The sequence below is a fragment of the Papaver somniferum genome, chromosome 7 (assembly GCF_003573695.1).
Source record: "Papaver somniferum cultivar HN1 chromosome 7, ASM357369v1, whole genome shotgun sequence".
Lineage (NCBI taxonomy): Eukaryota > Viridiplantae > Streptophyta > Magnoliopsida > Ranunculales > Papaveraceae > Papaver > Papaver somniferum.
In genome coordinates this window covers 184461257-184489119 of record NC_039364.1, presented here as the reverse complement: position 1 = coordinate 184489119, position 27863 = coordinate 184461257, and the positions used below count along the sequence as shown (strand labels likewise).

Below are 27863 nucleotides of genomic sequence, written 5' to 3'. Positions count from 1 at the left end.
CTCAACTCGAAATATCAAATGTGTATAATGTAAAAGTCTATATAGCTATACGACTTAGTCACAATAGGAGATAGAATAGAATAGACTTATAAGTGATAGAAAAGTTTTAGTCTACATATACCTTTTGTTGATGAAGTTCCTCCAAGTTCTCCTCAGTAGATCTTCGTTTTCAATCGATGAACGTCGTGAAGTCTAAAGCTCAACTACACATCCTATCCTAATCCGAGACATAGCTATAAGTAGACTAGAAATCAAGACTTATAGTTTTGATTACCTAAACTTGACGAACAAGATTGAGATTGCAACGCTTGCGAGTTCTGTAAGGACCCTCAATCTCGTCAACGCTATTAGACCAGTCAAGAGATGACTTAGCCGCTAATGACTCGATTAGTTAAACATAAATTTTAATTTTTAGAAATTAATCTAACAACACTATAGATATGAAACTAGTATCACTAGATAGATCTCGAAAAGTTATGCGCAATAGACTACTCGAGCGTGTCATTCGGACGCCGGACAGAGAAGAAATCATCAAAGTTGTACGAAGGGTAAAACTATCATTTCTCAGTTAAACCGCTTGGATACCCGTATCAATCTTTCTGGGTGCCTCATAATATCTTTGGCCTTATCACCAAACGTGTCGAAGAGAAATTTATTTTCTCTCATTTTTTCTCCTCTCTCCTTCTTTCTTCTTCTTATTTCCTCTCATTCTCCTGTGATTGTTTTGAGAATCAAAACTGGAGATTTTGAGTTTGAATTAAGAGGAGTAAGATCGATGAGGGAATTCTGCTGGTGGTGGTGTTGATTCAAGTCGAACTCAAACTCCACGGAAAAGGTAAATCAGGGATTAATTTTAGGGTTTCTTAAACGATTGATATTTTGCTTGAAATAGATTTTAATTGATTAGTTGTCGATGGGTTTGTTGTTAATTGGTATATGAATGGTTGTTGAAGTTTAATTTTGATTTCACAGAAATTAGGGTTTTTGTTCTTCCCCAAAGTTGAGAATTAGGGTTTTGTTAAATTGAAGATGGAATTGGGGTTCTCCTGTTTGATTTGAGTTATAGGAAGAAGAGTTAGATGTTGTTGGAGAAGTTAGGGTTCTAGGTTGAATTACATGAGGTGGAGATGAGTTGAATTGATGATGAAGAACAAAGGAATTCAAGGAATGGGTGTTGATGAAATTTCAAGTTGCAGGTAAAGGACATGAATGATCAGTTGTTGTTCAATGTGCAGAATTGGAACTGGTGTTTGGTATTACAGTTATTGGTGAAGTGGTTCTGCTGGTGGGGTTGAGTTCTGGTGGTGTTGTAGATGAATGTTAGGACATACATGAGAATGTGATTGAATGAAGAGAAATGAGTTGTTAGTGCTGGTATACTCAGGTGCAGAAGTTGCTGGTAACTGTGATTTATGAACTGAGTATGATCTAAACTGAAGTTGCAGGTGGTATGAATGAGGTTGTAGTAGTGTTATTGAACTGACAAAAGACATAGAAGAATGATTTGTGAACATATGAGAATGGAATGTTGCCTTGGGTGTATCTGAGGTTGAGATTGGTGGTGATATTACTAAGGAGATGATTGTTGTAACAAGATTGAGTATGGAGTTAGAGGTTGATTGTTGCTTTGAGGTGGTGATGCAGTGTATGGCTGAGTAGGGTATGATTGAAGTGTAGGAGTTGTTGGTGTTGAAACTGAGATTGGTTGTGCTCTACAGTTCAGGGAGGAGGCCTGAAATGCATGTGGATGAACTACAGATGATGGGATTGCAAATATGAAGATTTGGTAGTTGGTTTGCAGCTAAGAAATAGTTGTGCAGACTAGATGAATGTTAGGTCTTTGTATGAAAGGGCCAGTGGAGAAGTTTAATTGATGCAGTTAGGACTGTGGTTGGAACTTAGAAGAAATATAATGAGATAGTTGAAATGTTATTACAATCAGAAGGCTTGTTGAAGTTAGAAATGCAGCATTTTAGTCTTTGCAGGTTTTGTGTTGCACAATGATTATGCATTAGTGTTCTTTGGCCGAAGCAATGGCTCTGGCTTGTGTTAAGGCTTTGGCCTTGTGTTTTAGGCTTGTTAGTCAGCCCAGTCAGCTCCGCTGACTCAGTGTATCTGACTGAGTTAAATCGGTTTGACTCAGAAGGACTCAGTGAACCAGGACCAGACTTGACCGAGTTAATCCTTTGACTGTTGACCATACAAGTTAGACTGTTGACTTGACTTTAACCATTAACATGGACTTGTCCTTTGACTGACATTGACCGTTAGTTGACTTCTTTGACCATTAGTGACCGTTAGTTGGCTTTGGTGGACTTGGGCTTAGGGCTAGTTTGCCTATTTTGTTGGATTGGATCCCTTATGGTCTGATTTAGACATTGGTCCCTTATATAGAGTTGTAGATCTTCTTAAAACTTGTCAAATGGACTATAAAAACAACCTAATTGAATTAGTAAATCTTGGCTATGTTAAATATAGAGAATGGAAAGGTGTAGAACCATAAATGGGCTTAGAACCATTAGATAGTTCACTTAGCCTATAACTAGAAACTTGTATGAGATTATGTTATGAGCCTTTTGGCTAAATTATTAGAGTACTTGTATGATTAACAATTATTTTTTATTTAATAACGATCAATTCAAAGGATGAACCGGTGGATTGGGGATTTCAAGGTAGGCGTGGCTTGTCATCAAAACAGGTGGGAAATCTATAACCTTCTTGTAATCATTACACTCTCTCTTTATCTGCGAGCATGATGTACACTTACTTCTTGTGAGCATATATATGTGAAATTTGTTGGGTATGTTGTGTGATATGCGTTTATCCAAATGTTATATTATTTTATGTTGTTTAGGAGTTGGTTTAGACTCCAATTATTTATCGCTATATAAGGGGGTTGGGCTCCCTAATATTATGTTTTTGCAACTTCTTGTGAGAATCCATGTATTGCATATCATGCTTGATTGTAAAACCTTCAGGACTTAAATAGTAGTTCTTGAATCACGGTTGAGACATGCAACCGTGAGGACGGTAGTTATTATTTGAGTCTGGAGTTATTCCACTGTCGTTTTTCTCATTGGAAAGGCGAAGTCAAGATAACATACCTTCTTTCATGAATGTTATATTTCGATGTTTGTTGATTGTTGTGTGAATAATGTGATATACGTTGTGTGGTTTCCCCGCGAGGAGTGCCTGTGGTCTCGCCATAGTTCCTCGCTAAGCTCTATTAGTCAAGAGGTCGTTGCTAATATTATTAATTTTATGTTATATATTAAATTTCTGTCTTTAATAGGACGGGAGACCGTTTGCGAATGTTATCCTTAATAGGACGGGAAACCGTTTGCGAATATTATATTATAAATTATCTGGGGAAATCGATACATATCATACTTGATTGCTTTTGCAATGATTGTACTATACAATGTTAATTCTGTACTTTCTTTCATGGAAGTCTTATTTCGATGTTATCTTTAGTACTGAGTACGAAAAGTGTTAATTGTCTTTCTTTACCGTTGTACCTTAATTATTCTATCTTTTAGCAGTATGTTAGTAAGTACTTTAGAGTTATATGTTTCCATTGGGCACCCCTTTGGGATGATGTGCTCACTCCTTCCCACTTCAGTTTCAGTGATCAGAAGAAATGGTGAGCGCGAAGATATCCGTTTTCGTAGCTTAAAGTTTTAGCAAACTGATGATATTTGTTTATCTTTTATGTATGTATTGTTTTGTTAATCTTTAAAACAACACATTCCAATATTCATATAACTTGAGAGACTATCATTTATATAATATCAGAGAGTTTGGATTTTGTCATTAGTACTTCTTGTAATTTTGATTCTTAAAAACGATAATCTAGATTTGATGCTTCAATTAGGTTGTAATCCTATCAGCTAAGCAGGTGATTAGGTTGGGGCGTCACGAGTTGGTATTAGAGCTCACTATTAGATCTTACATGGGAAACAATAGGTAATGGCTAGTGCTAGTTAGTGTACTAGTTTAGTTTAATACTTGGATGGGTTGTGAGATAAGTCTTAATCACTAAAAGATATCAATAACTAAAAGATTTTATTTATTGATTTGTGCGTTTGTTTAGTTGTGCGTACTTTTTATGAAGTAAAAAATTGTAGGGTGAACCAGTTACTTTATGATTTACAAAGCTAATATAGTTTAGAAAATAATTAGTCTAGAAATTGAGGATACGTAGACAATCTAACACTAGAAAAATAACGAGGGTAGTATATCCGATAAATCCCAAATTTATTTAGGAATTCATTAAGTACCTTGCTTTTATATAGAGCCATTAATCTATTGAAATAGAGAAATTATTAATGCTTATCTATGGTTGAGTTTTATAAATTAAACTAAGGACAAATTAGAAATATATGGTTTACGTTTAAATCAGATAGTTAATATAAAACTTATTAGGTTAGACTTAAAAACTTAATTGTTAATAATAATCTTATACCTGAATTATCTCTAGTTGAATAACGGATTTAGTAAATCATTAGAAATTAAACAAATACACATGAAGAAGTAATAATAGTATTTTGATGCTTAGTACAAGAAATAGACTTGAAAGAAAATAAATTCGCGTATTAATTGGACACTTTACATAAAATACTATTAGAATATATTACAATTTTTATGCAGACTCAATTGAAATATATATTAAATTATCAACACTAATATTTAATAAGATATGTATAGTATACATACTCGATATGAATAAATAAAATCAATTATATTAATCTTTACGTGAATGAAGAGTTATATTTAGAAAAATTAAGACTTAGTGCATCAACTTGACTATCAACAAACTAATAACGATGATAATAAAGATAGTGAGAATAGTAACACTGCTGATAATAGTATTTTAATAATTTTGTTAATAGCGGATTTAAAGTAGATGATAATATTTGGAAAATCTATATATTGTATAACAATAAAATTAAAATAGTATATGTTATAGATTTACGTGAAATCAAATTTGAATTAGTTAATTGGATAAAATAAATTTTATATGAAACATGATATTGATAATTTTAATTAAGAAATTAAGTTTATATATTTAAACTAGGTATCACCCTCTGGTTAGTCCCATGTGTCACGTAGTCTTAGGTATTTAAAACACGATTTTTAGTTTCCGGAAATTACTTTAAAATGATATTAATATACTTATCCATGTATCCCATATAGTCTGATTTATGTTATGTAGGTATCACAATAAATTTAAAAAGTGTTCACCTTTGTGTGTTTTTTACTTGTTGCTTATAGGATAATTAAATGGTGATCATTGATTAAACGTAAAAATCACCTCCCAAAGTTAATAGTACTAAAAGTATAACGTAACTTGCTTAAATGATGATGGGAATTTTTATATAACAAATTACAACATCAAAGTGTGGGTCGAAACAATCAAACGAAGAACTCTAATATTTGCTTAATCTGAGGAGAAAAAAAATCTAAGAATATGAAAGAAATAAATTTAAATTTGAAAAATCAATCCAAGAAACCTATTTGAAGAGAAAACAGTCTGATTTGAGTCGTTTCCCTAAATCCATGGTCAGAGAGCTACGATAAGTGTTACCTTACATTCCAAATTTCAATTCAACGATAGGTAACTCAGAACGATATTGGGTTCCTAAACAAAAACAATGTCAAATTTCTATTTGTGAACAATACAATTACTTGTTAAATGAAATTGATAGATCTTTTTTCTTGATAATCGGTGTTCATGACAACTCATGACTCTTCACATATCACAAAGATCAAATCTCCCCTCATCCATTTTTTATTTAAAACATAATAAATCTATTGCTTTACCGCTTAACACATCATAAGTAAAATTGGATGCACAACACTCATCAACATGCGAAAATAAATGTAACAACATCCACATTGATACAGAAATTAAGCATTTATGAAAGATTGAGATGTAAGGAACAACATTTGACAATAAATTAGATGCCACCTTCATCCCAAAATATTAAGATGAACTTGTATGTTCAATTTATTTTTAATAATACATTTTATTTTCTCATACTAAAGATTCGGTTGCTACAACCGTATAGACTCCATACCACACATTTTCTTCGTGTTTGAAAAAGAACTGGGTCAGTTTTACTTGGAATTTTTAGGGGAGACCCCGAAGGAATTAGGGGTGGCTTTTTTATTTCCATCCCATAGGTGTGGTTATGAGATGTCCTAGTGGTTATGGGATGTCCTACTGGTTAGAAAATGGCTATATGCCCTTTTACAATCGGTAGTTTAGTATGGATTTTATCAACTGATTATGACTGTATTCTTCTCTTCTTTGCTTTCTTTTGAACAATTAAATTTGGGGCTACTATCACAATCTGTAGATAATAAATATAACGAAACTACCGATTGTGAAAATAAATATATTCAAAATTCCATAGGTTTTTGCAAATTTTGAATATGGGGCGACTACCATAATTGGTAGATAATGAACATCATGAAACTACCGATTGTACAATCGGTAGGCAATAAATATCTAGAAACTACCCATTGTGAAAATAGAGAAATTCAAAATTCGATTGGTTTTTTGAAAATTTTGAATTAGGGGCTACTACCACAATCGACAGATAATGAACATCATGAAACTACCGATTGTACAATCGGTATGTAATAAACGTCACGAAACTACTGATTGTGAAAATAGAGAAATGCAAAATTCCATTGGTTTTTGAAAATTTTGAATTTTGGGCTACTACCACAATCGGTAGATAATGAACATCACAAAAATTTAAAAATTTACTACCGATTATGTTTGTGTAGAGAATTCGAAAATTGAAGGATTTTGGCACAATCTAATTTTGGGGCTACATTATAATCGGAAGCAAATTAAATATCATTTTGTAATGATTATAAATATATTTTGGCTCAGCAGTTTACAATTGGTAGACATGGTACTCCATTATCTACGGATTCTTGGTTGTTCTCAATCATGTGAAAATGGAATTTTCTCTATATAACAAATTTCTCCCGATTGTAAACTTAACAACCGATTATGGAGGGCATATTTGCCACTTAGAAAAATTGGAGATAAAGGGTGGCTTCGTTTTAGGTTTGGGTGACCCTATTTTTTTTTATTAGTCGCCCCTAAAATTGCCTGGTAGTTTATACCTAAATATTTAGCGAAAATCATTTTCTGAATGAGTTCCACAATTTATATTTTTTCAGAAAATTTCAAGAATAAAAAAGGAAAATATCATATAGGGTAACAAACATTTTTGGAATTCAAACTTGTACATATATGAAATACAACTACTTTACCCAAAAAATTTATTCCTTTATTTATTTCATCAAATAATATTTTTTCTACTTGGAAGTAGGGGTTATCCAATCAGGACAATCTGATGCCTCTATATATTGAAGATATCTTAAATTTTTGGCCAACTCGAGTTCGCAATCATCATCGCGAAGATATGTGGGTGATAGTTAAAATGTATAAAGATCATCCAATCTCGGTAGATCTCGAATGCAAATCTCACAAAACTTCTTGAAAAGTTTTCTAATTCTCCAAACAGAAAAATGCTCGTTTAGGCGCCCAAAAAATAAACCCTAAAAAATAATTAATTAAACTTTGGTATATGAACGCTTCTTTCTAGGTTGCCAACCGTATTCACTACACAACAAACAGAAGAAAAGAAAGGAGAGAAAAAACATAACGTAAAGGCGAGTATACATAAAGATACTTAAGAAATCCAATTTAATTCATTTTCTATAGTCCATTGTAAGTATAATTGAGAGATAACGAATGATTGGTCTTCTCGCCTTGCTAATTGATAAGGCTTGACTTCTATGTCATCTTGGTGTATTGCCTTTTTCATGCCTATTTATCGTAAAGCTTGCTAATCGATTTAAAGAGGACAAACATACATAAATGATAATCAAAGAAAATACATAACCACTAACGTTAGGTTTGTAAGATGCCACTGAATAAGTATGGCCTTAGCAGATAAGGCTTTCAAACTCTCATATCTGATTATTTGAAACGATAGCAAGTAACTCATCACTCTGCTCGCATTTCGTAGTCACTTAGTTTTATATTTAATATGATCGATGACAACACTACCGTGACGTGTATAAAGTTGAATTATGAAAAGCGTGGAGTCTTTATATTTTCGTCGCGGAGGAGAAAATTGTTGTGTCGCTGGAGCAAGGCTCACATCTTAACCATGAGATGATTTCTGCCTCTATATTATTTAGATAATTAAACTTGTGATAGACAATCCTAACGTGTTTTTAGCACACATCAAAATTAAATTCAAAATTATCATGAAATACTAATGATAATGAGAAGAGTAATTTATTTTTGAATATTTTTACTACTCACCCAATATTTTCTGCACCTGACATTGAAATTCAAAACAAAGTTCCAAAATCTTAATAATAATACCGGTTTAATATAACAAATCTCATATCTGCATTTTGTAATTTGTGCTTGATAATCTTTTATTCGGTCAAACAAACAATAAATAGATAATATGGTGGTACCTTATTTACACAAAACCCAGGCATCTTATTGAATATACACTTCCAGGCATCTAGAAGTGGGTATTTGATAATGCAACTAATGAATGAGTTCTCTATGGTTTGTCTAGCTTCATAATATATCTTTATTCTGGTCAAACTATCACCAAACGGGATTAGGGGTATCTTACCATTTCACTCATGACATCTAAGATCAATATGTAGGTTGTAAATTATGAGCTTCCACAAATGTAGCAACTCTCAAGACGTCTTTATGTTGTTGCAGTATTCAGTTTTTTTTATATACATTACATAAAAATTCGGGATTAAGGATTGCATGATATAAATTATCAATTAAAGTGGCCAAAAAATTTCACCTCATTAAATTGGTATAACCTCAACACCTTGAAAATTACAAATAAAGACAATAGTGTAAGGACTTCGTGATTTAAACTGTCCATTAAAGTGGTCGACAAAGTTCACCTCATCGCATTGGTACTGTGTGCACGCCATAACACATGATAATTAAAAATTATATTTTTACAACAATTACCCAATGATATCCAAATGATAACAAACGGCTACAATGGAAACCCCAAATTTCTCAATTAATGATATCACTATGAACGTGAACATGTGATGCGAAAAAGCACGTGATGATACGATAATGTAAGAAACTTAAATTTTGAGCACACTAAGGATATTGGGTGTCAACTCTTCGAGTTCCATTCCAATGAGTATACCACCACCGGTTATGTCACTTTTCTTAATTTTATCATGATTTGTGGTGTATGTGATAAATGAATTTGCATAAAATTAGCATGTACCCACTTATATCCATATACAACATTTGATCACATTAAATAAATGCTTAACAAGTTGGACCAATATAGTGATTTAAAGATACCAACTAATATAAAGAGAAAAAGTAGGAAACAGTCGTTAACTATGAGATCCATTCTTTTAGGAACTTGGCAAGGCATATACTATAAAAATTTATTGCACTTAAGAAAGCAATGACTGTAATGATTGAAGTTTTATTATGTATCCAGGCACTCAAAAATAGATTGTACATAAAAGAAAATGTTACTACGAAGATTATATATAAATTTTGCTAGACTAACCCGTGCAACCATACTTGACAATTATAAGGGTACAATTGTTGATCCTGAAGCGTTGCAAATTATACAGTAGTCCTTAACAACTTTTTGTGTGATTTTTTTCCATCATAAATATTTTGGGTTACAATCTTAGCAATTTCTGAAAATATACTTCCCATGTAAGCTAGCAATGAAAATCCAGCACGTAAAAGTACGACCATCATAACACTGCAATGTTTTATACTGCATAACTGAATACACAACTAAAAATATAAAGAAAAAAGACCAATACTATGACATCACAATATTCTACATAATAATTAAAAAGTACACCAAAGATGTTATTAGTGTACGTCAACGACAATCCATTTAGTCTAAGGTGTTAATGGTGTTACCATGACTTCAGTATATATGTTGTTTACACTGTAATAAAACAAATAAAGCCAAAATAGTTTCCTCCGCAAAGTTACTATGCGGTGAAATTTAAAAATAGACGAAACAAACAAAACATTTTGCAGAAAAATAAATAAAGCTACCACACAAAAAATTATGAAAATCAGACAAACTGAATAATGTATTTTGTATAATGAATAATCCCATCCACTATTGGCATGCTTTAGTTTACTATTTCCTTCGCTTTAACCTTCATATAGTTTACTTAGGTTAATGTAAGTATAGTCACAACTTTTTTTAATCAGATAAATCTATGCTGCAAAATGTATAAATATTATTTTCTATTTTCTCTAAGGTACATAGTAGTTTTCGTTCTTCCTGTATTCACGACTTCTCCATATCCAACTCCTATTACTATCTCTACCTCAATTGCTTGTGTATTAAATATTTTAACCAAGACTTTAGTTCGTATTTATCGACTAAAACTCAGCTTTAGACCTCATTATAAACTTAGGTTATTGTTTTCTATGAAATACAATAATTTGATTGGATTTTCAAGATTTAGGGATCAAGATTCCCACGTTTTAGTATATTAGTTGCGGGAGAAAATTTAACACCTTAGAGCATCTCCAATAGAGTGTCAAGTTTTTTGATTTTCATGACACGTAAGATTTTGGACCCCCAATTAACATACATCCATCTCCAATGGTTGGATCCTACGAATTAGAAGGGATGGGAAAATAAATATGAAGGTGTTATAAAAAGTCTTATTCACACCTCCACGTCATATTTTCAATTATTTTATTTTTTATAGAAATTTGTTAAAGTAAAGATAAACGGTTAAGATTTTATCATACAAAATATTCTAAAGATTAAACTCTTCACTATTGGAGATAGTTTTTTAACTACGGGGTCCTATATTTACTATATGTGTAAAATCTCATAAATAAAAGTCTTAAATAGACTTCCACATAGGATTTTTTACACCCATTGGAGATGCTCTTATATGTTGACTAAAACTCGACTTCGATTTTGTTAACCACGCAGCCAGGCAATATGTATCTTTGTGCATCTATAAAGAAACGGGGGCTTAATTAAGAATTTCATAGAGATAATAGCTTAATTCGTCCAAATTTTCTCAAAATCAACGTATAACCCATTGCAGGTTTGGCTAAAGTTTTTAATACATGTTCAAATTTTCTGTCAAGTTGATGTGGTAAATCTCTTTCACTTAAGAATCCTATTTGTGCAAACTCTATTATCTTAGATTGATAACTGCTTTTTGAACCAAAATAGGTTGAGATAACTTATTCGCTCTTAGGATACCCATATGGATTAAAATTCCTATACATTCTCGCAAACTCATGTATGTGGATTGAAAGTAGATGTTTGACAATAACATATCTCCAAAAGACTAATAAAAAAAAATAAAAACAGATACTAATAAACTTCCAAGAAACAAAAAATTTCTGTTAAAGTTAGTCGGGTCATATCAGCCAACCATTAGGAAACTAAACAATTAGTACTTAGCTACCCGGTAAGTCGTGATTAGTTTTAACGGTTAGGTTAGGATTAGTTATATTTCTTTCTTGACTACAGTTTTTTTTGTGACATTTAAATTAAAATATGTTGGTTGAATATCTAGTTTCCGCTAGATTTTAGTTGGATGCAATATAACCAAGGTCCACAGTGGTTATTGGTTCCTTTAACCTTGGCTTAGTTTGCATTTAGGGTCTTTAGGTAAGCCAAGGTACATCATAACAATTGCTCTTATATTTTAATTGGATAATTTGGATTTTGTAGGTTTAAAGTGCATTACCTTATCAGAGATTTCGTAATACTAAGCTTAGGTTTAGTCGGGTGTTTAATTAGCCTGCTCATAGTAGCCCGGGCATCTAACCCCAGCAATTAGGAATGCTCCTAGTGTTTTGTTAGTCGGTTTTAGACTATTTAATTAGTCGAGTCAGAGTAGTCGGGGTCCGAGAGTTTAGTTTATTGATTATCCGGGGCCTACAGGGCTGGTGTTTTGTTAATCTTGTCAACTACATTTTCTCAAGTCGAAAAATTTCTCTCTAATATGCTTATTTAATTAGTCGAACCATAATAGTCATGTCTAAGATCAGAGAATCTTAGACCAAAACGTAGACTGCACATTAAATTAGCCATAATTAGATTGAAATATAAAGTTTGATCCTAGCCCTGGCATTTTGTTGGTGGGGTCAAATCAGTAGGGGTCTCATGGCCAAAAATTCTTTTGTAGTGATGAATAACAATAGCCCCATATTAATGTTCATAGCAGGAAAAAAAAGAATATCAGGGCATAATAGTCGGAAAATACGGCCAAAGTGCTTAGTTTATCGGGTCATAGTAGCTGCTAATACGCATCACTGTAACACTGAGCCTAGCATAATGGAAACATACCAATATGCCATTTAGACCAAGTTCAGATATCTTAACCGATTGAATTTGAGGTATTTAAAAATCACCGCTCTGCAAATTAATAGGCCTATTAAATTATGTAAGAAACAGCCAAATGATAAAACTTCACAAAATGTATTTCTAGTTTATTTTCCACTTGGATATATAAAATTTGTCCCATCTCTATTAGACCAAGTGTAGTTATAAGATGAGAACTATTCCTCTCTTTGTGAGAGTGACCTTGAAGAAGAACAAAGAACGAAGAAGAACAAAGAAGAAGAAGAAGAAGAAGAAGAAGAAGAAGAAGAAGGAAGAACGAATAAGAAGAAGAAGAGGAAGAAGAAGAAGAAGAGGAAGAAGAACGAAGAATAAGGAAGAAGAACGAAGAAGAAGAAGAAGAAAAAGAAGAAGAAGCAGCAGCTACAATCTACGTATGTAATTCTATCTTTTATTTTTCTTCTCATCACTATCAAAATTATTTTCATTTCCCCTCTAAAGTTATTCTGCAAAGCTCTTCATTGTGACTTACATGTAAAACTATGATGAACATTCAGTACCACAAATCATTGAGAAGAAATCAATTAACAGCGTTCGAAATTGATTCATGAACGAATTTTTCAATATATTTCGGAAACACCATGAGCGCATATGGATATAATAGATATTTACAAAACATTGAGCATTAGATTTCTGATCAACATGATCACTCATCAACACAGATTATATCAAGCAACGGCATAATGGTCAAGGCTTTTCGTTGATTCAATTGCAACATAATATATCTGTCAAAGTATACTAAAACATCAACCTGAACCAATAATAACAGAAGAAAAAAAATCGTAAAAATCAAATGTTTATCTTCTTTTTCTATTCGTCTCAATCGACTTTCTGATTAAACCGCAACATATAAATACTAGTTGATGCGCCCGTGCTCTGCACGGGCTGAGACTGGTTATCCCTAATCTATGTAGATGAATCTTTGCAGAAATGTGTCTTACCAATTCCAATAATTATTAAAAGTAGAAAATTAAGACGTTGAGAACATCTTAAACATTTTAAGACTTCTGCTTGCTCTTCAAAAGCAATTTTATCAAAACATAACCAAAAAGATCTTGAAATAGATGAAAACAAATATCTGAATGGTAACATATTTACTTTAGTTATTTTGCAACTAAGGAAAAATTGGAAACATAAAGATATAATGAAGAATAAACTGGAAGCTACTTGAAGATGCTAATCATATCAGAATATGAGCATATACCAACATATGAACTGATTAGTTATTCCTTTCCATCTAGTATTTTATTCTTCCATCCAAAGCAAGATATAGTGAAGAATAAACTGGAAGCTACTTGAAGATGCTAATCATACCAGAATATGAGCATACATAATCAACATGAAACCCATTCAATCAAACTCATCATCAGCTTTCGTTGGCTCTAGACTTCATGAATAACAAAACCATAAGGATATATCATAAATTGATCACAAAATTATAAAACCAAATGTACAGCCTACAATACGGAAACTCACAGTTAATAACCTAACTAACAAAAGCATATCAAATTTAAAACACAATGACATCAATCAAAAGTTAATAACTCTAATCAGTTCAGCAGTGAAAATAAAAACAAAAAGAAAAGAAATAAGAAACTCATAAAAAAGGACAAATTCTAGAAGAACTAAATAGCTTTTTTACTGACATTGCCTAAACCTAGGACCTTAAATTGCAACAATCTTACAAATCTTATCAGAACCCATCAAAAGGAGTAACTCTATAATTCTAAATAACAACAAAAACCTAGAATCATATAAAAAATTGATAATTCATGTCAAAAAGGATAACCTCTAAGGTATGCAATCACCATGCTATTGTAAGCGTTCTGTAAATTGTGAGTTCTGGAATCCACTGACGAATTCATCCAAACCTTGGTAAACTGATATAAATTGAATTGCAAACTACGCATTCCCATAGTGCTTTATGAGTTGACTATTTCTGGAATCCAATTCAAACCTTAGTGAGCCGAAGTACCAAACCTTGTGATATATGAAACATTTCAGCTTTCACAAAAAATCCGTCAAATTTTAGTATGACCTGATCTTTGAATTCAACCATTGAAAAACCTAGAGTTGCGTATTAATTTTAATGGAAGAAGCATCACATAGAAGAAAGCAGAAACCTTACCTTCTTTATACCATCGAACTCGACATTGAATTACTTAAGCCCATCGTTGACTGTCTACGCAACATGATCACTCATCAACACAGATTATATCAAGCAACGGCATAATGGTCAAGGCTTTTCGTTGATTCAATTGCAACATAATATATCTGTCAAAATATACTAAAACATCAACCTGAACCAATAATAACAGAAGAAAAAAAATCGTAAAAATCAAATGTTTACCTTCTTTTTCTATTCGTCTCAATCGTCTTTCTGATTAAACCGCAACATATAAATACTAGTTGATGCGCCCGTGCTCTGCACGGGCTCAGATTGGTTGTCCCTAATCTAAGTAGATGAATCTTTGCAGAAATGTGTCTTACCAATTCCAATAATTCTTAAAAGTAGAAAATTAAGACGTTGAGAACATCTTAAACATTTTAAGACTTCTGCTTGCTCTTCAAAAGCAATTTTATCAAAACATAACCAAAAAGATCTTGAAATAGATGAAAACAAATATCTGAATGGTAACATATTTACTTTAATTATTTTGCAACTAAGGAAAAATTGGAAACATAAAGATATAATGAAGAATAAACTGGAAGCTACTTGAAGATGCTAATCATATCAGAATATGGGCATATACCAACATATGAACAGATTAGTTATTCCTTTCCATCTAGTCTTTTATTCTTCCATCCAAAGCAAGATATAGTGAAGAATAAACTGGAAGCTACTTGAAGATGCTAATCATACCAGAATATGAGCATACATAATCAACATGAAACCCATTCAATCAAACTCATCATCAGCTTTCGTTGGCTCTAGACTTCATGAATAACAAAACCATAAGGATATATCATAAATTGATCACAAAATTATAAAACCAAATGTATAGCCTACAATATGGAAACTCACAGTTAATAACCTAACTAACAAAAGCATATCAAATTTAAAACACAATGACATCAATCAAAAGTTAATAACTCTAATCAGTTCAGCAGTGAAAATAAAAACAAAAAGAAATGAAATAAGAAACTCATAAAAAAAGGACAAATTCTAGAAGAACTAAATAGCTTTTTTACTGACATTGCCTAAACCTAGGACCTTAAATTGCAACAATCTTACAAATCTTATCAGAACCCATCAAAAGGAGTAACTCTATAATTCTAAATAACAACAAAAACCTAGAATCATATAAAAAATTTATAATTCATGTCAAAAAAGGATAACCTCTAAGGTATGCAATCACCATGCTATTGTAAGCGTTCTGTAAATTGTGAGTTCTGGAATCCACTGACGAATTCATCCAAACCTTGGTAAACTGATATAAAATTGAATTGCAAACTACGCATTCCCTTAGTGCTCTATGAGTTGACGATTTCTGGAATCCAATTCAAACCTTAGTGAGCCGAAGTACCAAACCTTGTGATATATGAAACATTTCAGCTTTCACAAAAAATCCGTCTAATTTTAGTATGACCTGATCTTTGAATTCAACCATTGAAAAACCTAGAGTTGCGTATTAATTTTAATGGAAGAAGCATCACATAGAAGAAAGAAGAAACCTTACCTTCTTTATACCATCGAACTCGACATTGAATTACTTAAGCCCATCGTTGACTGTCTACGCAACATGATCACTCATCAACACAGATTATATCAAGCAACGGCATAATGGTCAAGGCTTTTCGTTGATTCAATTGCAACATAATATATCTATCAAAGTATACTAAAACATCAACCTGAACCAATAATAACAGAAGAAAAAAATCGTAAAAATCAAATGTTTACCTTCTTTTTCTATTCGTCTCAATCGTCTTTCTGATTAAACCGCAACATATAAATACTAGTTGCTGCGCCCGTGCTCTGCACGGGCTCAGATTGGTTGTCCCTAATCTAAGTAGATGAATCTTTGCAGAAATGTGTCTTACCAATTCCAATAATTCTTAGAAGTAAAAAATTAAGACGCTGAGAACATCTTAAACATTTTAAGACTTCTGCTTGCTCTTCAAAAGCAATTTTATCAAAACATAACCAAAAAGATCTTGAAATAGATGAAAACAAATACCTGAATGGTAACATATTTACTTTAATTATTTTGCAACTAAGGAAAAATTGGAAACATAAAGATATAATGAAGAATAAACTGGAAGCTACTTGAAGATGCTAATCATATCAAAATATGAGCATATACCAACATATGAACTGATTAGTTATTCCTTTCCATCTAGTCTTTTATTCTTCCATCCAAAGCAATATATAGTGAAGAATAAACTGGAAGCTACTTGAAGATGCTAATCATACCAGAATATGAGCATACATAATCAACATGAAACCCATTCAATCAAACTCATCATCAGCTTTCGTTGGCTCTAGACTTCATGAGTAACAAAACCATAAGGATATATCATAAATTGATCACAAAATTATAAAACCAAATGTACAGCCTACAATACGGAAACTCACAGTTAATAACCTAACTAACAAAAGCATATCAAATTTAAAACACAATGACATCAATCAAAAGTTAATAACTCTAATCAGTTCAGCAGCGAAAATAAAAACAAAAAGAAAAGAAATAAGAAACTCATAAAAAAGGACAAATTCTAGAAGAACTAAATAGCTTTTTTACTGACATTGCCTAAACCTAAAACCTTAAATTGCAACAATCTTACAAATCTTATCAGAACCCATCAAAAGGAGTAACTCTATAATTCTAAATAACAACAAAAACCTAGAATCATATAAAAAATTTATAATTCATGTCAAAAAGGATAACCTCTAAGGTATGCAATCACCATGCTATTGTAAGCGTTCTGTAAATTGTGAGTTCTGGAATCCACTGACGAATTCATCCAAACCTTGGTAAACTGATATAAATTGAATTGCAAACTACGCAGTCCCTTAGTGCTCTATGAGTTGACGATTTCTGGAATCCAATTCAAACCTTAGTGAGCCGAAGTACCAAACCTTGTGATATATGGAACATTTCAGCTTTCACAAAAAATCCGTCAAATTTTAGTATGACCTGATCTTTGAATTCAACCATTGAAAAACCTAGAGTTGCGTATTAATTTTAATGGAAGAAGCATCGCATAGAAGAAAGCAGAAACCTTACCTTCTTTATACCATCGAACACGACATTGAATTACTTAAGCCCATCGTTGACTGTCTACGCAACATGATCACTCATCAACACAGATTATATCAAGCAACGGCATAATGGTCAAGGCTTTTCGTTGATTCAATTGCAATATAATATATCTGTCAAAGTATACTAAAACATCAACCCGAACCAATAATAACAGAAGAAAAAAAATCGTAAAAATCAAATGTTTACCTTCTTTTTCTATTCGTCTCAATCGTCTTTCTGATTAAACCGCAACATATAAATACTAGTTGCTGCGCCCGTGCTCTGCACGGGCTCAGATTGGTTGTCCCTAATCTAAGTAGATGAATCTTTGCAGAAATGTGTCTTACCAATTCCAATAATTTTTAAAAGTAGAAAATTAAGACGTTGAGAACATCTTAAACATATTAAGGCTTCCGCTTGCTCTTCAAAAGCAATTTTATCAAAACATAACCAAAAAGATCTTGAAATAGATGAAAACAAATATCTGAATGGTAACATATTTACTTTAATTATTTTGCAACTAAGGAAAAACTGGAAACATAAAGATATAATGAAGAATAAACTGGAAGCTACTTGAAGATGCTAATCATATCAGAATATGGGCATATACCAACATATGAACTGATTAGTTATTCCTTTCCATCTAGTCTTTTATTCTTCCATCCAAAGCAAGATATAGTGAAGAATAAACTGGAAGCTACTTGAAGATGCTAATCATACCAGAATATGAGCATACATAATCAACATGAAACCCATTCAATCAAACTCATCATCAGTTTTCGTTGGCTCTAGACTTCATGAATAACAAAACCATAAGGATATATCATAAATTGATCACAAAATTATAAAACCAAATGTACAGCCTACAACACGGAAACTCACAGTTAATAACCTAACTAACAAAAGCATATCAAATTTAAAACACAATGACATCAATCAAAAGTTAATAACTCTAATCAGTTCAGCAGTGAAAATAAAAACAAAAAGAAAAGAAATAAGAAACTCATAAAAAAGGACAAATTCTAGAAGAACTAAATAGCTTTTTTACTGACATTGCCTAAACCTAGGACCTTAAATTGCAACAATCTTACAAATCTTATCAGAACACATCAAAAGGAGTAATTCTATAATTCTAAATAACAACAAAAACCTAGAATCATATAAAAAATTTATAATTCATGTCAAAAAAGATAACCTCTAAGGTATGCAATCACCATGCTATTGTAAGCGTTCTGTAAATTGTGAGTTCTGGAATCCACTGACGAATTCATCCAAACCTTGGTAAATTGATACAAATTGAATTGCAAACTACGCAGTCCCTTAGTGCTCTATGAGTTGACGATTTCTGGAATCCAATTCAAACCTTAGTGAGCCGAAGTACCAAACCTTGTGATATATGAAACATTTCAGCTTTCACAAAAAATCCGTCAAATTTTAGTATGACCTGATCTTTGAATTCAACCATTGAAAAACCTAGAGTTGCGTATTAATTTTAATGGAAGAAGCATCACATAGAAGAAAGAAGAAACCTTACCTTCTTTATACCATCGAACTCGACATTGAATTACTTAAGCCCATCGTTGACTGTCTACGCAACATGATCACTCATCAACACAGATTATATCAAGCAACGGCATAATGGTCAAGGCTTTTCGTTGATTCAATTGCAACATAATATATTTGTCAAAGTATACTAAAACATCAACCTGAACCAATAATAACAGAAGAAAAAAAATCGTAAAAATCAAATGTTTACCTTCTTTTTCTATTCGTCTCAATCGTCTTTCTGATTAAACCGCAACATATAAATACTAGTTGCTGCGCCCGTGCTCTGCACGGGCTCAGATTGGTTGTCCCTAATCTAAGTAGATGAATCTTTGCAGAAATGTGTCTTACCAATTCCAATAATTCTTAAAATTAGAAAATTAAGACGTTGAGAACATCTTAAACATTTTAAGACTTCTGCTCGCTCTTGAAAAGCAATTTTATCAAAACATAACCAAAAAGATCTTGAAATAGATGAAAACAAATATCTGAATGGTAACATATTTACGTTAATTATTTTGCAACTAAGGAAAAATTGGAAACATAAAGATATAATGAAGAATAAACTGGAAGCTACTTGAAGATGCTAATCATATCAGAATATGAGCATATACCAACATATGAACTGATTAGTTATTCCTTTCCATCTAGTCTTTTATTCTTCCATCCAAAGCAAGATATAGTGAAGAATTAACTGGAAGCTACTTGAAGATGTTAATCATACCAGAATATGAGCATGCCAACAGATGAACTGATTAGTTATTCCTTTCCATCTAGTCTTTTATTCTTCCATCCAAAGCAAGTACTTAGAAGACTTTAACAGTTTTTGATTTTTTGGGGCGGGCATCCCCATATTCAGTATTGCTTACATATCTCAATCATGTAATGACCATCTTCTTTGTATTCTTCTTCTCCTGCAGAAAGTAAAAATTAAGGCTTCAAATTCAATGGTCAGGTAAGTAATTAATTACCTAATTGTTTCTTCAGGAAGAGACTCGAGTCTCCATTCTGCATTCTGGTATCTACAACTTGGAAATTATCTCAAGGCCTATTAAGGAATAATGCAAGGCATGTATTCCGCATAATGAGCATACATTACATCATTAAGTCTCTGAACTTAACACGTTGGTGAATCATTTTGTATCTCATCATTATGAGAAAATATGCGCAAGCCTTATATATCATAGGACTACCCTAAGCAAACATTATACATCAAATTAAATGTGCTTAATTAATAAAACACGGTTCATACAAACCATACATAGGTGGAAGCGGAGTAAACAACAGTACATGACGAAATAAGTGAAAAATGTGTGTTCATGGTAATAGCAACGATCCCAGCACTTGTGAATATATATACACTGCAATTGCTAAAGTAAGTCTGGTCCTAACACATATATACATGTTAAATGTGCAAGTGAAGATAAGCAATTGCAAGTACCAAAAGGACAATCAATATACCATTCAAAGTTTCCTTCAGATTTGCATTTGGACAATATGTTGATAAAAATTTATAATCCAGATATCTTTTAGTGTTGTATTGTTTTCAAGGGATCCACATGGTTACGGCATGTACGTTTTTCATTTTAAGTCATTCATCTTGTGTTGAATTTTTCACATCCTGACTTGTCGTGTGAGTGTTCTGCACGATATGGAAGTCATTTTAAGAGTACAAAAACAGGATCTAACCATGAGATTAATAGAATTTCACCCTAAGAGAAGTAAGGAAATTACCTGATAATGCCGTACTCTTGAATTTTAAGTTCAAATCAATTGATCGTCAACCAACAATCAACATGTACTCCCGGCATTATTGTATCATTTCCAAATAGGGGTAGCATCCAAGAAATTAATGGAAAACCTACCTTGTTAATAGTATGACATATTTTGCATATTCATCATTTAAACCAAATCTCTTTGAACCTTTCTATGTCCATCAAAAAATTACAGGAAAAGACCAACAGAAACTATAACAACATAAAACGAAAGTCAGAGCAGATTAAGATGAGAAAATTTCACCTGCGCCAATTACGAACCTACTAATTATCCTGGCTTCTGTAATTTGTGAGAAAGAAAAACTCATAAATAAACTGAATTTGTGATATATATGTGTAACAACAAATTCATGGAGCTTTAAGTAGAAGAATAGAAAGAAAAAAAATACTGTGTCAATAACAAAAAAATACTGAATTTTGGAGCTTCACGCAGTAGCTTAGAATTGCATTAAGCAACATAGGCTAAACTCGCAATCCTCCTTAGCCCGTGATTTTTTAGTACTCTCTTGATACCAAAGTATTGCACCACAATGAAGCTCTTTTAGCAAGTAGTTGTTCGATGTGTAACCTTCTGTTTTTTCTAGTGAATGCTTCTTACTCATCTCGGCCCGTATACCTAAGATCAATGTTAATAAGCGAAAACCAATCAGCCTTATATATCTTGCGTTAATTAAAGAGAAGAAGAAAACACTAATTCGAGGAAAAAAAATAATCAAAAATTCCTATCAGTCACGTCAGATATAATTTGGCAGTACCGTAACATCGATGAAAAGAAAACGTACGAAGTCTTCAATTGTATTGAATTTTTTTACAAACCCTAACTAACCAAAAAAAAAAAACTGAAAAAACTAACCGTAAAGAACATCCAGAGCAACGAAAATCGTCGCTGCAAACAATGAACAATAATTAGAGCCAAATCAAAAATGAACAATCAAGGAAGATATGATCTCCGAAGAAGAAATCTTAGGAATTAAAGAGACAGTTAAGAGACAGTTAAGGAGAACAGAGAGAGGAAAAGGGAGGAGATGAGGCAGTGGAGAAAAAACGTGATACTAAAAGCTCGGTGATTAGGGTTTAGTGGCCTAGGGAAAATAAACTCGTTGGTGGTGTTTCTTCTGGAGTAAATATTGTTGGTGTGAAAAAACAGGAGGTTTTTATTGGTTGAAATATTCTCCAGTGGGGCCAGAAGCACTAAGAAGAGAGTTTTGTTCAGCTTTTAACCACAACAAAGAAAATTCACCTCAAATCATATTATTGAAGAAAAAAAACGGTTCGCGGGTTATAATCCCAAAGGGGTTATAACCCATCACAAAAAACTCATCCAAACAAAAGTGATACAAAAACCTCAAATATCATGAACTGTCTAAACTACCCTTCTAGTATTTAAATTATCCCAACAAAAAATCAACCCCACTTTTAAATATACTATCACCACCAACAACAACAAACCACCAGCAACAACGCCACCGCCGACCACCGCCGTCAACCACCACCGTCGTCACCCACCACCGCGGCCGCTGCCGTCAACCGCCGCCGCCGCCACCACTGCCGCCAACTACCATTGCACCACCGTCGCCAACCACCACCGCCGACCACCGCCGACGCCGACCCGCACCGCCGACCACCGCCGCTAACCACCACCGTCGCCAACCACCACCTCTGACCACCTCCGCCACCACCACCGTCGACCACCTCCGTCGTCGACCACCTCCGTCGTCGCCCACCACCACCGCCGCCGACAACCGCCGTCGTCGCCACCTCTGACCACCACCGCCGCCGCCGCCTCTGATTACTGCCGCCTCTGATTACCGCCGAATTGCATCACCACCGCTACCAGTCAGCACCACCGCCAACACCCGTCGCACCGCCACCAGCACCACGACCGCCCACCACCACCCAAAAAATAAGATGAAACCGATTTTGTTTTCATCATAAATACGATGAAACCGATTTTGGTTTCATCTTGGTTTCGTGAGAATTCACCTGCAAGAAGAATTATATGAGGTATTATACATGTTCATGGATAGAAATACATCGTTGAAATACGATGAAACCGATTTTGGTTTCATCATAAATAAGATGAAATCATAATTGGTTTCATCACACTAACAGCTGCCATTTCAGTTCCTGCAACTTCATTTTCTCTCGGCAATAGCGGCATCTCCCTTCAGTTCAGGTGCAAATGTGCACTATTGCTCCATATCCTCTTCAATCCATTGCCACCAACAAACCAACTTCTCTGTCTTCTAGGTGCAACATCCGCAACCGCAATCTTCCATTCTCTTCAGCACGAACTCATCAGCACCATCAGTTCTTACCTGCAACACCTTCATTACATTGCAGAGTCTTTCTGGGTTACAGCAGCTCGGTAATAACAATACTGCTTCCTTGATGCTCAGACACCAGCAAAAATTCCACCAGCATCATATTAGCTTCCCTGCCTTGCTCTTTTGTTTACAATTCCACCAGCACACGACCTTGTTTTCTTCTTTCATGGCTCAGTCTTGTACTCAAAATCTCAATTGCAAGCAACCCCAACACATCACCATCTTTATCTAGTTATCATGACCACAACCACCTGTAACACGGCTAGCTCAGTCACCACCAATGCTGCAACTGCACAATCCTGCACTTGAGCTAACACCACCTGCACCAGTCACTGCACATGCATCTACTCCCTTGTTGATCCTTCCGTTAATCAGCTGAACCCAAATCAAACCATCCATCTTGCATCTCAGCTCAGAGAGCTCTTAACTCTTCCCATGTCCAGCTCTTTCACTGAATTTCACTAATATGTAGCGGAAACCCTCGTTTCTCCTTATACTCTGGCCTGAACAGTATGCGACAAAACCCCAATCACAGACCAATGCTGTAACTGCCATTATCACTGCTTACAGCATAAGCTTCTCTGCAAATTCAGCTCGACTTCTTGCACATTCTCTACAACAACAGCATATCACCAGCTTCATTCCTTCTCTACATTGCAGCAACGCCAACTCATTCAGCTGACCTGCAATCACTGCCATCACCTGAACCTCTTTCCCTGCATTGCACTTCTGTTGCAACAACAGCAGCACTGCCTCTCATATTTTCCTGTAACTTCTGCTGCACTTCTTTACTGCCTTCTCCAGCAAATTCTGTCCTTCCTCGGCTTCCGAGATCAGCCTAAAACCACTTCCTGCAACCCTTTCATTTAAGCAACACCAACTGCTCCTATCATACTCCATTTCCTTCCATCTGCGAGTTGGTATTCAACACCACAGACCCAATGAACCACATCAGCAACCTGAACCCTTTGAGTCAAACACACAACATATCAACAGAATAAACAACCAACACTCCATATATCAACAGATTGCCCATAACTGGTGGATCCAAGCAAAAGTTCAGGAGGCCGATACCATAAAGTAACAACTCGACTAGTTAATGGTTGAATGTGCCCGACACTAACAAAATTTTCCAGGCCAAAATCAGCTATCTTCAGAGCTCCATCATCACTAACAAGAAGGTTGGATCCCTTGATATCTCTGTGCATTATACCTCTTGAATGACAGTGTTCAAGGCCAAATAGTAGTTGATGCATATAGCATTTAACCTACACAACATGAAAAAATCAAACCCTTTAACATTGGTAATTCCCGAATACTAGAACACACATCCAGAGTTCCATATATATGAACCTGTGATTCACTGAACTTGATGTCAGGACAAGATGATAAACCAACAATATCATGTTCCGTGTACTCGAAAACAAGATATACACTAGTTGACAGTCTATAAGTAATTAGTCCCTCCAGTTTGCGGAGAATCATTATTTCCCGCGACATAAATCTCACACTTTCTGGATCAAAGTTATCAAACCGAACTTTCTTTAAGGCAAGCATCCTCCCAATTGCAAGCTCTCGTGCTCAGAAAACACTGTTGTATGTACCTTGTCCAATCTAGAGATACAGTCAGAAAATTGCAGTATTCACATAATTGCAGCACATGAACAAATACAAAAATACCTTGTCGGCGTACTAATCCACTTCAACATTCCGATGTATAACGACACAAATTAGACCAGAAATGAGCAATTCAAGAACAATAAAAAATCGTAGCAAAATAACAAAAGAAGAAGAAAAAACCCTTACCTTTTCCAATTTCTCGAAACTTTCAGCACGAAGAGGAATCCAACCATGAATAGCTTCACGAGCAAAAACACTAAGCCAACAAGGCCAACCAACAACAACTTGTTCACCAAACCCAACAGGTATTCTGAGATTAACATCACCAGTTTCTTGTTTGATTCTGCTCTTATCGACAGACCCAATTCCCTTTCTGTTCTTCGTTTGGAGATTCAAATCGAAACCCTAATTTCATCAATTTCTTCTTCATCTCTGAGATTAACAGCAACAGGTCTTCTTAAACAGCACCAAACCCAACTCTCCATCTGTCTTTATCTGTATTCTTGAATCAAATGCAGCCACAGCTCAGCATCAGAACATAAACCCTAATTTCTTCATTGTTTCTCGATCTCAATAAATTCTAGCAACAGTTTTTTGCTAATTCTTCCTCTCTACGCTCTATGAACATCATCTCAAATCTTATTTCCTTCTCAATTTCTCAATCAGCGTCTCGATCTGGTCTCTCGGATTTAACAGCAGCGGCTGCTGCTTTCTCTTTCTTTTCTCAGTTTTATGGAAATGAATGAACTAATGATTGAGAGAAAACGTCTCTCGAATTCTTCATCTCTTGAATCAGCGTCGTTCTTCTCGTGGAGATCCATTGTTGCTGCTGGTGATGAAGGTGGTGGGAGAAGGAGACGGAAGAAAGAAGAAATCAGATAAGAAGAAAAAGAAGAAGAAAAGATAAAAGGGTACATTTGGGATTTTGTAAAATAAAAAAAGTTAAATTTGCTCATTATCATTTGACTTGGGGTTTTTGTCCCAGTTTTATTTGAAACGGTTTTTATTTGGTAGAAATAATATGACCGATTTTTTCTTATCACTAGTTTGTTCACCTAGGGGTTTTGTCACTAGTTTTGAAAAAAAAAATCAAAGATTCCTATCAGTCACGTCAGATATAATTTGGCAGTACTGTAACATCGATGAAAGAAAACGTACGAAGTCTTCAATTGTACTGAATTTTTTTACAAACCCTAACTAACCAAAAAAAAGAACTGAAAAACTAACCGTAAAGAACATCCAGAGAAACGAAAATTGTGGCTGCAAAAAATGAACAATAATTAGAGCCAAATCAAAAATGAACAATCAAGGAAGATATGATTTCCGAAGAAAAAATCTTAGGAATTAAAGAGACAGTTAAGGAGAACAGAGAGAGGAAAATGGAGGAGATGAGGCAGTGGAGAAAAAACGTGATACAAAGCTACCTTCATGTGCTTCTTTTTTTGAGGTTCTTCCTTCTTCTCTGTTGGAATTCCTGACATTTTATTGATATTTTTTCAGGGTTTTACTTCGTTCCATGGGTGGCAAAGCAGAATCGGAAAGATGGAGGAATAAAATAAGATGGTATACACATAAATAAAAACCCTAACAACAATTTGGAATGATTATCCTGATTATTAATTACGATTCAGTTTCTGGCATAACCCTATTTCTTAATTACGAACAAACTTTTTTTTTTTTTACCATTGTTGAATTTTTACCGATCAAAAAAAAAAAAAAGATATTGTCGAATTTAGAGAATTCAATTTTCTGTGTTTCTATATAATTAATCATGTTATACTGTTGAGATCCCAAGTAATTTATGTGAAGGAAATCTTAGGTATTTGCAGTCGCAATGATAACTCTCTTTTTCCTCGATCTAAAATCGTTGTTGATTTACCGACACAGAGGATTGAGGAAAAAAGTAATGGGTGTTATGATAATAATTCTATTAGCTGTTGCCAGCAAATCACTGGGAGAAGTTCAACTCCAAGGTAATATGCATGATAAATCACTGCTTATTATAATATTACATGAATGATGAGAAACTGACTTGGGTTTCATGCATCATCGCAGATGAGGCTCATGAAAGAAGCTTATAACACTGATTTTTGTTGGCCTTAATTGAAGGCTTATTTCTCAACAGGGCTGATGGTTTGAAACTTATTATAATATCCGCAACAGATGACGCGGAAAAGCTTTCTGCATACTTCTTTGGTTGCAATAGAGATCATGTGGTTGGGAAAAAAATACCATGTTGACATCAAATATGTTTCAGTGATTCAGTTATACTCAGATGATTTCCTCCGAAGCCATATGCTGATATTCCTATTTCTACACAAGGTAGCTTTGTACACAATGTATGTAAGTTAGTCTACATTCTAGAACTGCAAACTTCGACAGATCTGTGTTATTACCTTTGTGGTGAAACATCTAACTGTACAAATAATGAAGAGTGTCTTCTCTAAAAATCGTTTTGTCCTTTCTTGAGGGATCAATTTTCATGAGTGAATTCTGCGAACTTGAATTAATTTGCTTCAAGCTTTTATGTTTGCTGATCGTGGTTTGTTGAATTTATATTCCAAAGTTATCCGAAAACCAGCTCATGAAGTGGAATCTCCTATTCACTCGTCTTTCAACATCTGCTAATCAGAGTGTGTTCTGACTCAAAGTTTTGTTTCTTATTGATTTTGATTACATGTTTCATTGTTATTGCTTTTTTCTTTCTGTTTTTTGTTGAATCGCCTCTTCACTTTGATTCGAGTTTGATTTCATTTTGATATTTTTTTTTATCTAATGTTTGGGTGTTCTGATTGCAGAATATGTACACAGGTTGGGATTTTAGTTTTTTTTTTGGTTAATTCTTATCGCTCTTTTTATGCTTTTCTGATTTTTTTTTGTTATTCTGAT

General features: G+C 33.9%; 2 long non-coding RNA genes across 11 annotated transcripts; one reads left to right on the top strand and one right to left on the bottom strand.

The window, feature by feature from the left end:
* Window positions 1-12799: 12799 nt before the first annotated feature.
* Window positions 12800-27390, top strand: LOC113299157. The gene is made up of 5 exons (XR_003334713.1): window positions 12800-12838; window positions 20173-20207; window positions 26475-26537; window positions 26862-26947; window positions 27030-27390. It is a non-coding gene; the product is annotated as an uncharacterized LOC113299157 (long non-coding RNA).
* Window positions 13526-22180, bottom strand: LOC113299155. Of its 10 annotated transcripts, none has more exons than XR_003334711.1 (5): window positions 21881-22180; window positions 20987-21643; window positions 20714-20894; window positions 14593-20166; window positions 13526-14444 (listed from the first exon to the last, which is right to left on the bottom strand). It is a non-coding gene; the product is annotated as an uncharacterized LOC113299155 (long non-coding RNA). The 10 variants fall into 10 exon arrangements; XR_003334710.1 differs by having other exon boundaries at window positions 13526-14403; XR_003334705.1 differs by having other exon boundaries at window positions 13526-14738; window positions 14815-20166.
* Window positions 27391-27863: the final 473 nt, after the last annotated feature.